This window comes from Lathamus discolor, chromosome 3 (genome assembly GCF_037157495.1).
Source record: "Lathamus discolor isolate bLatDis1 chromosome 3, bLatDis1.hap1, whole genome shotgun sequence".
In the NCBI taxonomy this organism is placed as follows: Eukaryota; Metazoa; Chordata; class Aves; order Psittaciformes; family Psittacidae; genus Lathamus; species Lathamus discolor.
The window spans coordinates 110,205,046-110,218,966 of NC_088886.1; the positions used below are offsets into that span (position 1 = coordinate 110,205,046).

A 13,921-nucleotide genomic window follows, 5' to 3' on the forward strand; every position below is an offset into this window, starting at 1 on the left:
CAGCTTAGGAAAAGGTTGGCATTCATTTGGGAGGATGGTGAAGAGCTTGTGTAAAGATCATTCAGCAGTGAAAGTAGACTGATAACATCCACTCGGAAGCAAAAAAGCGTTACTTCCCTTTGAATATAAGCACTTTGGAAGGGCTTTTTCACAAGGCTTCTTAAAATTTATTGTAGATATACAGTAAAGTAGTTCTGGTCTGTGATTTTTGACTGAAGGTTTAGTATTGCTCAGATGTGACTTGCAGATGGGCTACTGGAGTAAATAACTTGCAGCTCAGTTGGAGAGGGCTGAGGGTCTGATGGCACCCTAGATAAATTGCAGCCACATTAGAAGAGGAGAGGGCTGGAAGTAGAGGGAAACCACTGAACTGAGAAATAGTAATAATAAAAAGCAGAGAGAAGGAGGTGCTTCTGCCAGGTTGGTATTATTTTGATTGACCACAGAGGGTCAAATGTCTTGGTTCTAAAGTTAGCTGTTTTGAGCAGAAAGGAAGGAAAAGCTGTATACAAGGACGCAAGCTCATAGCTCATGTATTTGTGCCCTACTTTAAGAACCTGGAAAGGCACTTCTTGTAATGTGTGTGTCTTGAGGATGATGCCCTCATCTCTTTCTGTTGAGCATAGAGGGATGACACCTGGTGCCATACTGGTAGCTTCCCTTGATGTGCTGCTAGCCTTCTTTCACCATTTGTCTTCTGATGTCTTCTTCAAAGGCGTCCTTTTGAATCATGTGATCCTTCTGAGAGTTTCATCCTCTCACCAGTGGTACTCTGACACCTCTTCATGCCCTGGAGGCTCCTCTGCACCCCAGAACGATGATCATTTTGCAAGCCTTCAATGAGAGCTTAAGCTCTGACTCTTGTTGCCTGCGTGCACTGAAAAGATGCCCTGTGACTGGTGCTGCCAAATCAACCCTGAGTATCCCTCACGCCGATTTACCTTGTGCACACATGTTCCCTGGGGGGTATCTGCTGTTCTTGCTTAGAGTTGGCACATGTCCAGAGTGATGCAGGTCTTGGGGCCCCTGAGGTCTCTCTTGAGTTCCCTAATGAAGGCTTGGTCCTGAACATGGCACACCCTGTACTGGTTTTGTCATGGGGATTTTGCCTCCAACTCTCCTCCTTCACTTCTGCTCTTTGTGCTGGAGGCACCAAGCTTTGGGAGTAGGAGAAAACGTGCTGTGAACCATTCCTCTGATTCCTGCTTTCTTCCCAAGTTTGGTGAATAGTCTCCCACTTAAAGTCCACCAGAAGTCTCTCTGCCTATCAGCTTTTTGACTCATTGTCCAATGAAGCTGGTGAAAGGATGGCACCCAAGGGTGAAATCCACATGTCCTTTTTTGGTCAGGTCTGTGCTGCATCACTCCGGGGAATGCCCTTGCTTGCCCTGAAGGCTGAAGCAAAGAAGATGGTGCAAGGAACAGGCTTTGCCTTCTTCATCTCTGCAGCTCTGTCTGTCAGACTTGCATTCCAGGAGAGTGAGGTCTGGAGATGTTACTGTAGGGGAATAAGTTAAGGCTTGCCAAACTTTTATGTGCACATAGGATAAAAACCTACCTGTTTGATAAAAATGTTACCTTTGGCAGATCATCTCTTGACCAGTGTGTGTAAAGCACTCTGATGCTATTGGTGAAAGTACGAATTCTGTTAATCCAGCCTGTTGTTAATGGTGCCCCATGGAGCCTAATTGCTACGTTAACCACGCAGGGAGAAACAGATCCTCACTGCTTTGCTGGAAAGGACTGAAATGGGGGATGCCAGCCACTGTCAACAAGATCAACTTCTCTGCAGTTAATTTGCCTGGCTCCTCTGCTGTTCCTGTGGATGACAGCCAGACTGCAGCACAGCAAGAAGCTAGGACCTGTGCGTGTGTGTCTGGTGAAGTTCTCAACCTGTGACCATGAGCTTATCTGGGGTCGTTTGCTCAGGTTGTGTACTTTACAGAGGTTTTTCCCTCCCCACTCACCCTCGTCCCTCTTCTTCCCTTTGCTTATACTACAAAACCTTTGGAGTAGGAAATTCCGGATTTTGGTCTTTGGTTCAGAGCAGTGCAAGAAGAGCAGGACTTCAGGCTCTTCCAGGGAGGTAGGACTTGTTTGTTAAGGATTTGACATGTCTCAGCACTGGGAGGTGGATGCAGTCTTAGGCATGCATATTTCCTGTGGTGGTTGTTTTGCATGGTGTTCACAGCTGATTCTTGCAAAGGAGCTGGGAAGATGCAGCACAAGGAGGTGGATGTGCCCTAGAGCCACTTTAATTTGACCAAATAGGGGCTGTGTAAAGCAACATTGCTGGGAAAGGAAATTGGTTCTGGGTATATAAAGTATAAGATAGTCCTCTGAGAGCAGTTGCTAGACCCTGTATCAGTAACTGCACCTTCATTTAGATGCTGTGGCATGAGCTGTCCAAGAAATACTTTCCAAAAATCAAGTTACCTGTTAGCGATGAGGTATTCAGGGTGTGGGTTTGACGTACTTGTGGCGTAACCTGGTGTTTTGGCTTTGACACTTGTCTACTTTTTGAAGAGTGCATTTTTCTAATGAGGTTCGTGACTTTTTTGGGATGAAACAGTGTGCCCAGTTCATGTGGTGCGTGCCTATAGCTAACTTTTTATAAATCAGCCCACTTCCTGTAGCAATTGCATAGGAACTGGTTTGGTCTTGCATGGTTTCAGACCCAGAACGGGTCAACAGGTTGGCTATTCCTCTGGCGCTTTCAGTTCGATGCTCCATTATCACTTGATACCTGCAGCTTTGGGTGATTTCTCTCCATAATGCTGCTAGTAAGATGACTCTTGGCAGAAGTAGGCCCACTGCTACTTGTCACTTCCTTTTAACAGAACTATTGGTGTTTAGCTCGTTTGCACATCTGTTTGTGGGGCTGGAGTGATTTATTTTGAATCGTGCATATTCATGTACAGCAAAGCTTGTGAAGTGCTGTCCAATTCCCCTCTTGCCTCTTTCCACATGGAGCACTTTCTTAATGAAGAATTAAGAGTCCTTAGGGACCAGATGTAACTCAGCGATGGAAATAGTTGCACAATAGTGTGTTTAATTAATGCCTTCTGACTTTTCAAAAATGCTGAAGTCCTTCAGACAAAGCAAGCTTGGCTTAACTGGAGGGAGAATGGAGAATGAGAAGACCAGAGGAGAGTGAGAGGCAAGGTGGCATGTCTGGACAAGGAGGTAGAAGGGAAATAGGGGATGCTAATGTCCACATAACTGAGTATCAGAAGGAAAGTCTGAAATACAAGAAGTGAGTAGCCCGTTGCTGACTACTTGCTTTGGATGGTTGGGGTTTTTTGGTTGTTGTTCTTAACAAATTTGCCTTACAATACAGGAATAACAGTTTTGAATGTACATCTGTGTAACCATACAACCGTTCGGGTTTTTGGCTTATTAAAATGGTTCTCCTGCCTATATGGCTGGAGGTGACTGTTCTGGGATGAGTAAGAACAGGGTCTACACATACGAGACCAGCCTATAAAAAAACCAGTTGGTGGCCAAGGACTTGCTGAGCCTGAAGTGCTTTGTCTGTTTAGAAACCTTTGATACGTTCATCTTCAAAGCGCAGGTCCAGTTTCTCTCAAATTGATGTGTAAACTCTTTGTACCCACTGCATCTTAAGACAGGAGTTTCACAGGTCCAATGAGCTTTTGGGTGAAGTGGGAAAACATCTCTTTATCTTCAGTTGATCACTCCTAGTCCTTGTGTTGGTGTTGGAAGAGACAGCGGAAGGCCAGTGTTCCCTCCTCCTTTCTGTGCCACTTGCATTTTGTAGATCTCTGGCAAAGACAGCTCTTCTCCAGGCTGAACACTTCTAGTCTGGACTTCACACAAGACTTCCAGAAGAAAGACATCTCCACAGTTTTATGCTGTGGCAAAAGCACCCTTTTAGGAGCAATTTGCATGGCAACTATATTTTACCTTGTCACTTCACATGCAGCTGTGACTACTGGGCCCGCGCAGAGTTTGCATTTCCCAAGAGATCATGCAGTTTTGCGTCATCCTCTGTGATTTGGAGGGTGGTGGTGTAGACAGAGGTGAAATAGTGACAGTTTGGTGGGGGGACAGGTGAGAATGGTTTTCCCTGGGGGGTTTATATGGCAGAAGTCCTGTGTGTGCAGTTGTCGTAGGTCCATGGGCTGTTGCGTATGCCTCAGCTGCCTATCAACACAGGCAACGTGTAATTGCTAAAATCCTTTTTCTATCTGGTGTTTGTGTTGAATTCAGAATTCCAAGATTAAAGTCAGATGTTTCTATCATAAGCACATGGTTTGGTTTGGTTTTTGGGGGGTTTGTGTTTTTGTTTTTTTTTAATGAAGTCAATTAAATAGTTTAATTGGGAGATGGTTGCTTTTGATTAAGTGTTTTGCATTAATGAGGTAGTTTACCACTGCTTATGCCTAATAGCTCTTATATCATAGAATCCTAGAATGGATTAGGTTGGAATGAACTTTAAGGTTCATCCAGTTCCAACCCCACAGCCATGGGCAGGGACACCTTTCACCAGACCAGGTTGCTCAAAGCCCGTCCAACCTGGCCTTGAGCACTGCCAGGGATGGCGCAGCCACAGCTCCTCTGGGCAGCCTGTGCCAGGGCCTCACCGCTCTCACAGGGAGCAGCTTCTTCCTCATATCTAATCTAAATCTTCCCTCTGTCAGTTTAAAGCTGTTCCCCCTTGTCCTATCTGTATAAGTCCTTTTAAAAAGCCCCTCTCCAGCTTTCTTGTTGGCCCCTTTATGCACTGGAAGCTGCTCTAAGGTCTCCCTGGAGCCTTCTCCAGGTTGAACAAGCCCAGCTCTCTCAACCTGTCTCCATAGGTCCAGCCCTCAAAGCGCCTTTGTTCCCTCCTCTGGACTCACTCCAACAGGTCCGTGTCCTTCTCATGTTGGGTGCCCCACAGCTGGACACAGCACTGCAGGTGGGGTGTCACGAGAGCAGAGTAGAGGGACAGGATCACTTCCCTCAGCCTGCTGGTCACGCTGCTGGTGATGCAGCCCAGGACACGGTTGGCTTTCTGAGCTGCAAGCACACACGCTGCCGGCCCCTGTTGAGCTTCTCATCAGCCAGCACCCCCAGGTTCTCCTCAGGGCTGCTTTTAATCCAGTCTCTGCCCAGCCTGTGGTTGTGCTTGGGATTAGCCTGACCCACGTGCACTTGGTGTTGTTGAACGTTACGACATTTGTCATGGGCCCACCTCTCGAGCCCGTCAGGGTCCCTCTGGATGGCATCCCTTTCCTCCAGTGTGTCAGCCACACCGCACAGCTTGGTGTCATCAGCAAACTTGCTGAGGCTGTGCTTGATCCCACCGCCCATGTCACTGACAAAGATGTAGAACAGCACCAGTCCCAGTACTGTCCCCTGAGGAATGCCACTCACATCTTCTCACCTGTTTTCTCCCTCTTTCATGCATTTGTGAGATGACCCCAGCTTTTATTCCCAGTAAGCACTTGCTTCCTTGGGGCAGTCAGATGCTGCTGCCCTCCTACCAGTGTGCCACTTTGGCACTGTGCAAGCAGCTGGTAAAGGGTTAATGTCCTCTGGAGGGGTGTCTCCTCAATGCACGCTTAAATAAGGGTGGTGGTTGTGATCTCATTTGTCAGGGCTAAATCAAAGCTCCAGCAGGGATTTTACAGCCTCTTGGCTGCTCTGTGGCCATACAGGTACCTAATGCTCTTGCAGACATGGTGTGCACGAGACTCATAGGGCTAGAGCCTCCTGGTGCTTTGGTCTTGCTTGACTTTTTTGTGCTGTTTGCTGCCAAAAGTTGACTTTTTGTCTTATCTGTGGTCTTTTCCCGCGAGCTGATGTGGTCCGTGCTCTGACTTCTGCTGTGCTGCGTGCTGTGTCAGACTCGCCATGCTCGGCGTGTGTTGCAGGGCTGCTGCAGAACAGCTGTGATCTCAGTCTGATTTCCTTTAGGCTTTCTCCCTCTTTCAGTGCAGAAATGCACAAAAGCAGAGCCGCTTTGTGTGATGTTTGCACTAACTGCTGCTCCTGCTTTTCTTATTGTGGCGCTTACCTCTGCAGGGTTGGAAAAAAAATAACCATAATCCTGTGATCCGGCCTCCCCAGGCCCCCTCAGTTAGAGCCGTATCCTCAGGTTGAGCTATAGCATCTTACTGAAGATTTTTTCCCAGCGCAAAATATGCTGATATGGGACTGTTTGAGCCTGGAGGTGGCAGACATCCAACTTTCATCTAAGGGCTCTTACTGCAGGAGCCTCTACCAAAGTTTGAAGCTGTATCTAGTACCTGTGGACCTCAACCAGTGTAAATCGTGTGCCGATCCATAGTGAGCTGTAAATCTGTAGTAAATGCCAACAGTGTGGTCTCTCCTTCGTGGACATGGCTGCGCGGTGCAGTTTGTCCTTCTTGTTGTGGCAGCAGAGGCCAAATAATGAAACCACTTCCACCTGCTGCTACTACAAGGTGCTAATCTTCTGTTGCAGGGTGCATGCTCCTAAGCGGTGGTTTCCTCTTGACTTTCTTGTCTTCTTCCTCGTGTCTTTTCCTTCTTTTCCGGCATAGATGGATTCCTGGTAATATATAATTATTATTGTTTTATTGCTAGCCCCCCCCTAAATAAGGGGTCTGACCTGATTTATTTTTTACCTGAGAGACAAGTGTCTTTTCCAGTGCATCCTTGACACGTACTGGAAGTGCAGGGAATGGCAAAGTCTAAAACCTATCAGCTTTGCACTGGATTTGTGTGTGTTTGGGCTTTGCCCATTGTTGCACAGGAGTCTTTTCACTGTTTAATTAAAGGGGGAATAACCTAACCATTGTAAGCCCACAGACGGAAATATCTTTCTCGCAGCTCTGTCAGGGGTTGGGCATGGGTCAAAACAGCAGGAGGTGGTTACCACCTCTAGGTGGTATATTCCTTCTCCATCTTGTCAGTGTTGCTTGTAGTGCTGAGATACTGATGGTTTTCCACTCCCATAAAAAATTAGGGTATTCAAAATTCCTAGCCTTTTTCTATGTTGGGACGATCAAAGAAAGCTTGAGATGTTTTCAGGTTTTGCTATCTTCTTGTGGGTGCTATGGATGGATCATCCTGTGCGCAATGATGTGGGGATGCTGGGTGCCTTGGGTTCAACTCTTGGTTGGGCGTATTTGAGACTGAAACCTGATGTTTTTCCTCCGTAGCTTGGTGCAGTGCTCTGAATGCTGCACAGCAATTCGCTCTGCCCTCCTCTTCCCGTGACACGCTGTCACAGGCCTCTCTGCTTGCACAGCAAATCACCTGTTTGAATGGGTGTTTGCCTGTGAAAAAGCGTTGCCAAGTCCATGGGGTGGTTTTTTTCAACCAGAACCCCATCATGGGCTGGAAGAATTTCTCACCTGCTCAGTTTAATGGCAAAGAGTTTCCAGGCTGTGCTGTAAAATCTGCCCACAAGTCTCTTTAATAACATAGGATCTTTTTTTCCTCCTGTAAGCAGATCAAGAGGGTTTTTTCACCTCTGTAAGACATTGGTCGGGGGCTACTTACACTGTTTTTGTTCCAAATTCTGTTCACATGAGGAGGGACCAGAGTGTGCAGGCCAGCAGAGCAATGTCTCCATGGCCAAAGAGCTGAAAGCTGATGTGGCAGGAGATTATCCAGGAATTAAATTGAGCAGAGCGGCCAGAAGGGAGCTGATGCTGCTTGAAATCACAGGGGCTTATCCTTGCATATCTGCTTAACCAACACTGATGTCTCATGTTAAAGCGTGCTGGTTTGCTGTACCTGCTTGCTTTCCGATGTGACAGCAACCAAAGCTGTAGGTATCAGGGACATCTCAAATATACCCTGCGTGGCCTGGGTTAGAGGGTTGTGTTCATTTACCCACCCAGCTGTCAAGAAAGCTTTTGCTTTCTAAGACATCATTTGTACTATTTGTCCATGGTGCTCTGTCAAAAGATCTGAGTGTTTTAGCTTCAGATGCAAATCATTTTGTTGTCATCAAGCTACATGCTGCTGGCTCAGGTTTTCTGACCCGTATTTGATTAGTGAAGTTGCCAGTAAGATTTCTGAGGACCCAAGTCTGCTTCAAGGCAAGCAAGGATTTAAGCATAGCTGAAGGTCAATGAAACTTGGGGTTTGCCCTTCTTTTGCTTTCAGCAATGAGAAAATACTCCAGATGTCTCTGAAAATGGAGCTCCCTCTTTGCCTTGATGTAACCAAAACCCATGTCACCAACAGGCTCAATCAGACACCGCCTCCTGGTGAAATTCCAGTTTGGTGATTTGTAGCTAATTAGCACAGAATAGAGTATTTTCAGTTGGAAGGGACCTACAATAATCAAAGTAGACACGAAGCTCACTGAAAATTTCCCTCAATTTCCCTTCTGTACAAACTTTTCTCTAATTGAACATGGTTTCACAATTATATACAATCTTATTCACTATTATAGATAAAATCGCTATTATATGTAACTCTCATGCATACGGTCATGTGAAATGCTGCACATTTTCTAATAGGAAATAAAAACTGTAGACCCTGCTAAAAATACCAGTGTTGATTGTTGTACATAGTGATGGCAGGATAAGGCTTGTGCTCCAAATGGCACCAGATTTTCTTCAGGAGACATTTCCTCTTTTAATTTCTTTTTTTTTGTTTTTGTTTAAAGTCCCTCTGGAGAGCAGCAACACTTTCTCATGGAGCAAGATGCGGAAGCAGGCTTGCTGCTTCTGATTCTATTCTGCAGAGTGGGTGGAAGAGGGATACCAAATGCTTTCCCGCATCAGAGGACATCAGAGAAGCTTGGGGATGGTGCAGACTGTGCTGGTGTCTGTTAGACGTCTTCTGACCAACACTATTTGTCTGAATTCCCAGGAATGCTGCTTGTTCTTCAGAGCGGAAAAATGTTCTATTTTTGGCCATGAAAACTTTTTTTTTTTTCTGGGAAAAAAGAAAAGTTTTAAACAAAGCATGGCAAGAGTTCATATGTGTGTAGGTCTTAATAGTGTGTAATGGAGACAGAGCAAGGCATCGTAAATAAGTGTCAGGCAGATACATCAGGAAGCTATTAATGCTCTACTTGCGATTTAAGGCTAAGAAAATGCATCATTAAGCGCATGATCGTGGAGACCCTGGTGTGTTGGAGTGGAGGCAGACTCGGATATGTGGGAAAATGTCTCTTTGACCAGAAAAAGATGAAAACAAAGGGGTAAAGAAACATAGAAACATATGTTTCAAGGCTGAAAAAAAATGAGATACTTGGTGGATCAAAACCCAGAGTCATTCAAGAGCTTGAAGAAGCCCTCAGTGAGCAAAGGGCCAGCAATGGTGCCTGTTTTGGGGTGGTAGCTCAAGGCTCTAGGTGGCTCCGACCATCACTGTGGTTGCTGGTGGTGGTGTTGACTGGCAATGGGGCTCCTTTTGCCCTCCCACCCGGCCTGTGGGGTTTCACTGGGAGACATGACCAGCTCCGAGGAGGCAAGATGAGTGTTGCGTGCTTCTAAAATGTTAACAGCTTGTTCTTATTGTGGGTTGTCAATGAAAAGGTCAGTTGTGTGCAGTTCTGTGCATGATGTTCTCTGGGTGAAGTGTTTCCTCATGTTCGGGCTGAACCTGTGGATGGGGATCTGGGGCTGTGGGCCATTGTATCACTTGTTGCTTCTAGGAAGGGTTTGGCCCCATTCATCTCCTCCATCCCTGCTCATGCCACAGTTGGGAACTGCTCACAGATGCTCCCAGTGTCCCCAAACCCAACAAGCCCATTTACGTTGCAAACCACAAATGGCACGTGCACTTACATGGCTTTAACCTTTGCAGGACCAGACTGACTCCCTTCCACTTCACTTAGAAAAGGCCTTGACTAACTTGACTCTTTGCCTGGTTCCTTCTCCTGTGATAGGTAATGCTGTGTGTTAGAAGTGTTTTATGGATGTAGCCCTTTTTACCTGCTTTTGAAGCAAGAATGGCAACCAGAGAATCTCAAATATCTATGGAGTCAGCAATAAATGAGCCCCAAACTGATTTCCTTTAGAAAATGTCCTGCAAAAACTCTGGTTTGAGATCTCTCCGAAATACTTTGAAGTAGTACTAAAGCAGGAAGTTAATTAGAGCTGCTTTGATATCTTACAGTGTGTTTTAACAGCTGCTTTGGAGGCAGCTCGAACAGTAAGAGCAAGCATGGTTTAGTGCATGCTGCTGAGAGCCTGTGCCCCTACCAAAATGCCTCTGCATGTCATGGCCACAGCTAGTTGTTTTCTTTTCTAAGAGCTCAAACTTGCTTGCAGAGGGACTTGGGAAAATAAAATGGCCAAACCTCATTGGATTGCTGCTTTTTGTACTTTGTTTTTTTTTTTTTTTGTTTTAGTAATAATAATAGAAAAATCCCTCCTCAGTGCTGTGGTGTTGCTAGCCGCAGTCTAAAATTTCCCTGTTTCTCACTTCTGTTTTCAGTTGTCTTCCTCCCAAGTTCTCCAGCACGCTAACATTTTCCTTGTTCGCGTTTAAATGACTTCACTGAATGTTCTAAAACAAAATCATTGCAGTGAAGAGGTTCGGTCTATCTCCTTTTGGTGAAGAACCTCTATATAGCGAAAAAGCAAAGGTTTTGACCCTGTTGGTCCACTCTCTTGGAGTTTGCTTGCTGGCAAACGTAATCTGAAATCTTTCGCTGTGATGATTAATGGTTGGATTTGGGCAACATGCACTGTCATGGAGAAAAATGAAGTCTTCTGAAGTTTTCCCTCACTGCAGCTGTAACTTTTATGCTTAATTTTTTTTTTTTAATCTTTTGACTGATCCTTAACTTATGGCTTTATTTTCATTATGTTTGTTACCATTTTGGTTGAATGAGTGACGCTTCGGGGTGAAATCCTACTCTTGGGTCTTATTTCTTGAAACCTATCTCCACATTACACAAGAAGAAAGAAGTGGAGAAACCACATAAATCATTTCATGTGCATGTCCAAATCCCTAGCTCACCTATCCGTTGTGCTTCTTCCCCTCCCATGTCTTTAAGATGATGCAGGAATGCAGTCTTAAGGCTGGAGAACCAGCCTGAGACAGAAAGTCCCAGGTCAGCCCTTCTGCCCTACAAGGCTGCTTCTCACTATGACTGCATCCTTCTGGGCAGCGTGACAGTCTTTGTCATAAACATAATGGAAAGGGCTGCACCTTTTCCTAGAAAAGCGATTGCTCAGAGGTAGTGTTTTACCCTGCTGTGGGAGCCCAGACTTGCGGGGCAGCTCCAGCACCACTTTTACCCGTGGTTCCCTTGGTCATATTCTGCCCACTCTGAGTTGATTTTAAGCTTGGTCAGTGTCTGGGTATAGAGTTAGAAAAAAAAAATCATTTTGGTGACTGTGGAGAGTTAAATGAAGCTAAGGAAAAGGAGGCGGGTATCCAGTTTGCATACATGCCACCTACCTCTTTTACCTTAATGCCTGCATACCTAAAGTGAGGGGGACGCATGTATATTGGCCACACAACAGGACTGAAAGCAATGACTAGCTTAATCAGGGGGAGGAGGACACAAGAGCGACATATGCCGGCTATTTCGCTACTTTTTGCTCCTCCTCCTTTGGCTTTGTGTGAGCTTTTAGGAAAATGTCTGGCCCTGGCTGAGCTGTAAACATAAGGGCAGTCAGTGGAGGCTGTGAACCCGTGGGGCTCTGCTGAAGTTAGTCCAGTTAATGGCAGGAGGAACATCTGGCTTTGCAGAACTAGTGATGCACAGGACCAAAGCTTGTGTTCCTCCCTAGGGAGGACAAGCAGCCTTGGTGCATTTCTCCTGGAGGTGCGTCCCAAGGTGGAGCTGGACAACGAATCCCATCAAAGCGCCATTGCACATCCCAAGCATCTCTGCCTTCTCTGCTTGGATCAGCAGCGCTTCTGTGAACCCTTGGCCGCAGGCCCACCTGCCTTCTGCAATGACTCGAGGAACATCTGTTTTGCCCATTAGTGACTCTCCTCTCCTGGCCCCCAGCCCACGCCTTTGCTGCCATTGATTAACAGCAATTTCCTTCCCCAACCTGAAAGCACACACTGAATGGGATTGTCATCTCAAAGCATCAGGGGGTGTGTGGGTGTGCGGGTGTGCATGCACAGGCATGTAAATAGCAGGGGCTCACTGCCCTTTTAGGCACCTTGGGAACTCTTCTGCTCACTCAGAAGCTGCGATTACCTCTCAGCTGCTTTCCCTTTGGATATAACTTAATGCCTTTCCATCTCTGACTCTTAAATCCAGTTCTCTCCTACTTTCCTATTTTGCTTCAGCAGCCATAGCACTACAAATTGCCTAGCAGTGACTTTCACTTCCTTGGCACTATCTCACTGCTGTGAAAAGCCTCTGGAACATCTCCTCATCTGATTGCTGGATGCAGACCACAGTTTTCCCTGAATCCATAAATACTTGCACCTAATTTAAAGCGTGCTGAAGACAGGGTATGGGGGTGGTACTAATCACTTTGGAAATGAAGTGCTTGCGAGCCATCTATTTGGTTAGGTGCAGTAACCAACTGGATAATTAGGCAAGGTTTTTGGAAGGATCTTCCAAATTTGGAAGGATCTTCCAAATCATCTTCCTATGCTGTCTTGATAGAGGGCTACTCTTGGAACAGATGCTTCTTTTTGGGGTGAAAATTGATGCTTTTCTTGCCAGAGTTAATGGAGCCAGGCTGTGGGTGGCTAAAGCTAGATGAGCTCCAGTCAATGGACTTCACTGTATGGGGGGAAAAGAGCAAGAAGATTAAATACCTTGTAGTAATCACCTGCTAGAATTCACCACTGCTGCTTCTGCTATCTTTCAACTTGTTATTTATTACCACTAATTTTTAATTCTATTTGTATTTTGCAGGAATCTTCACTGGTTTCTCCTCCCATGTGAAAATAATGTCTGTTATGGCTCGTGAAACACTTCCTTGTCTTTCTGGAAAGAAAGGGAAGTTGATAAAGCATAACTCTCACTTTTTACATAAATGATCTCTTACACCTTTAATTTTATTTCATTTTTTCACCCAGTATCCCAGGTCTGTGACCCCTTAAATCTCCAGAAAACCAGTTGTGTTCAAATAGAACCACAGAATAGTTAGGGTTGGAAAAAACCTTAAGATCATCTAGTTCCAACCCCCCTGCCATGGGCAGGGACACCTCAAGGTATTCCATCCCACCCAAGGCTCTGTCCAGCCTGGCCTTCAACACTGCCAGAATTGGAGCATTCACAGCTTCCTTGGGCAACCCATTCCAGTGCCTCACCACCTTCATGGTAAAGAACTTCTTCTTTGTATCTAATCTAAACTTCCCCTGTTTAAGTACGAACACGTTACCCCTTGTCCTATCACTAAAGTCCCTAATGAAGAGTCCATCCCCAGCATCCCTATAGGCCCCCTTTGGATACTGGAAGGCTGCTATGAGGTCTCCACGCAGCCTTCTCTTCTCCAGGCTGAACAGCCCCAACTTCCTCAGCCTGTCTTTATACAGGAGGTGCTCCAGTCCCCTGATCATCCTCATGGCCCTCCTCTGGACTTGTTCCAGCAGTTCCATGTCCTTTTTATGTTGAGGACACCAGAACTGCACACAATACTGCAGGTGAGGTCTCACAAGGGCAGAGCAGAGGGGCAGGATCACCTCCTTCGACCTGCTGGTCACGCTCCTTTTCATGCAGCCCAGGATACGGTTGGCTTTCTGGGCTGCGAGCGCACACTGCAGCCGGCTCATGTTCATTTTCTCATCAACCAACACCCCCAAGTCCTTCTCCGCAGGGCTGCTCTGAATCTCTTCTCTGCCCAACCTGTAGCCGTGCCTGGGATTGCTCTGACCCAGGTGTAGGACCTTGCACTTGTCATGGTTGAACTTCATAAGGTTGGCATCAGCCCACCTCACAAGCGTGTCAAGGTCCCTCTGGATGGCATCCCTTCTCTCCAGTGTATCAACCGGACCACACAGCTTGGTGTCATCGGCAAACTTGCTGAGGGCGCAC

General features: G+C 46.2%; 1 protein-coding gene across 2 annotated transcripts in view; it reads left to right on the forward strand.

The window, feature by feature from the left end:
* PTEN (phosphatase and tensin homolog) overlaps window positions 1–12,940 on the forward strand; it is a 64,893-nt gene extending 51,953 nt beyond the window's left edge. Inside the window, exons 8-10 of one of the 2 annotated variants that reach the window (XR_010610803.1) lie at window positions 8,618–9,494; window positions 9,766–9,847; window positions 12,800–12,940. The gene's annotated coding sequence lies outside the window, so the exon portion shown is untranslated. The remainder of the gene's footprint in view (window positions 1–8,617; window positions 9,495–9,765; window positions 9,848–12,799) is intronic. The other variant, XR_010610804.1, reaches the window with a different exon arrangement.
* Window positions 12,941–13,921: the final 981 nt, after the last annotated feature.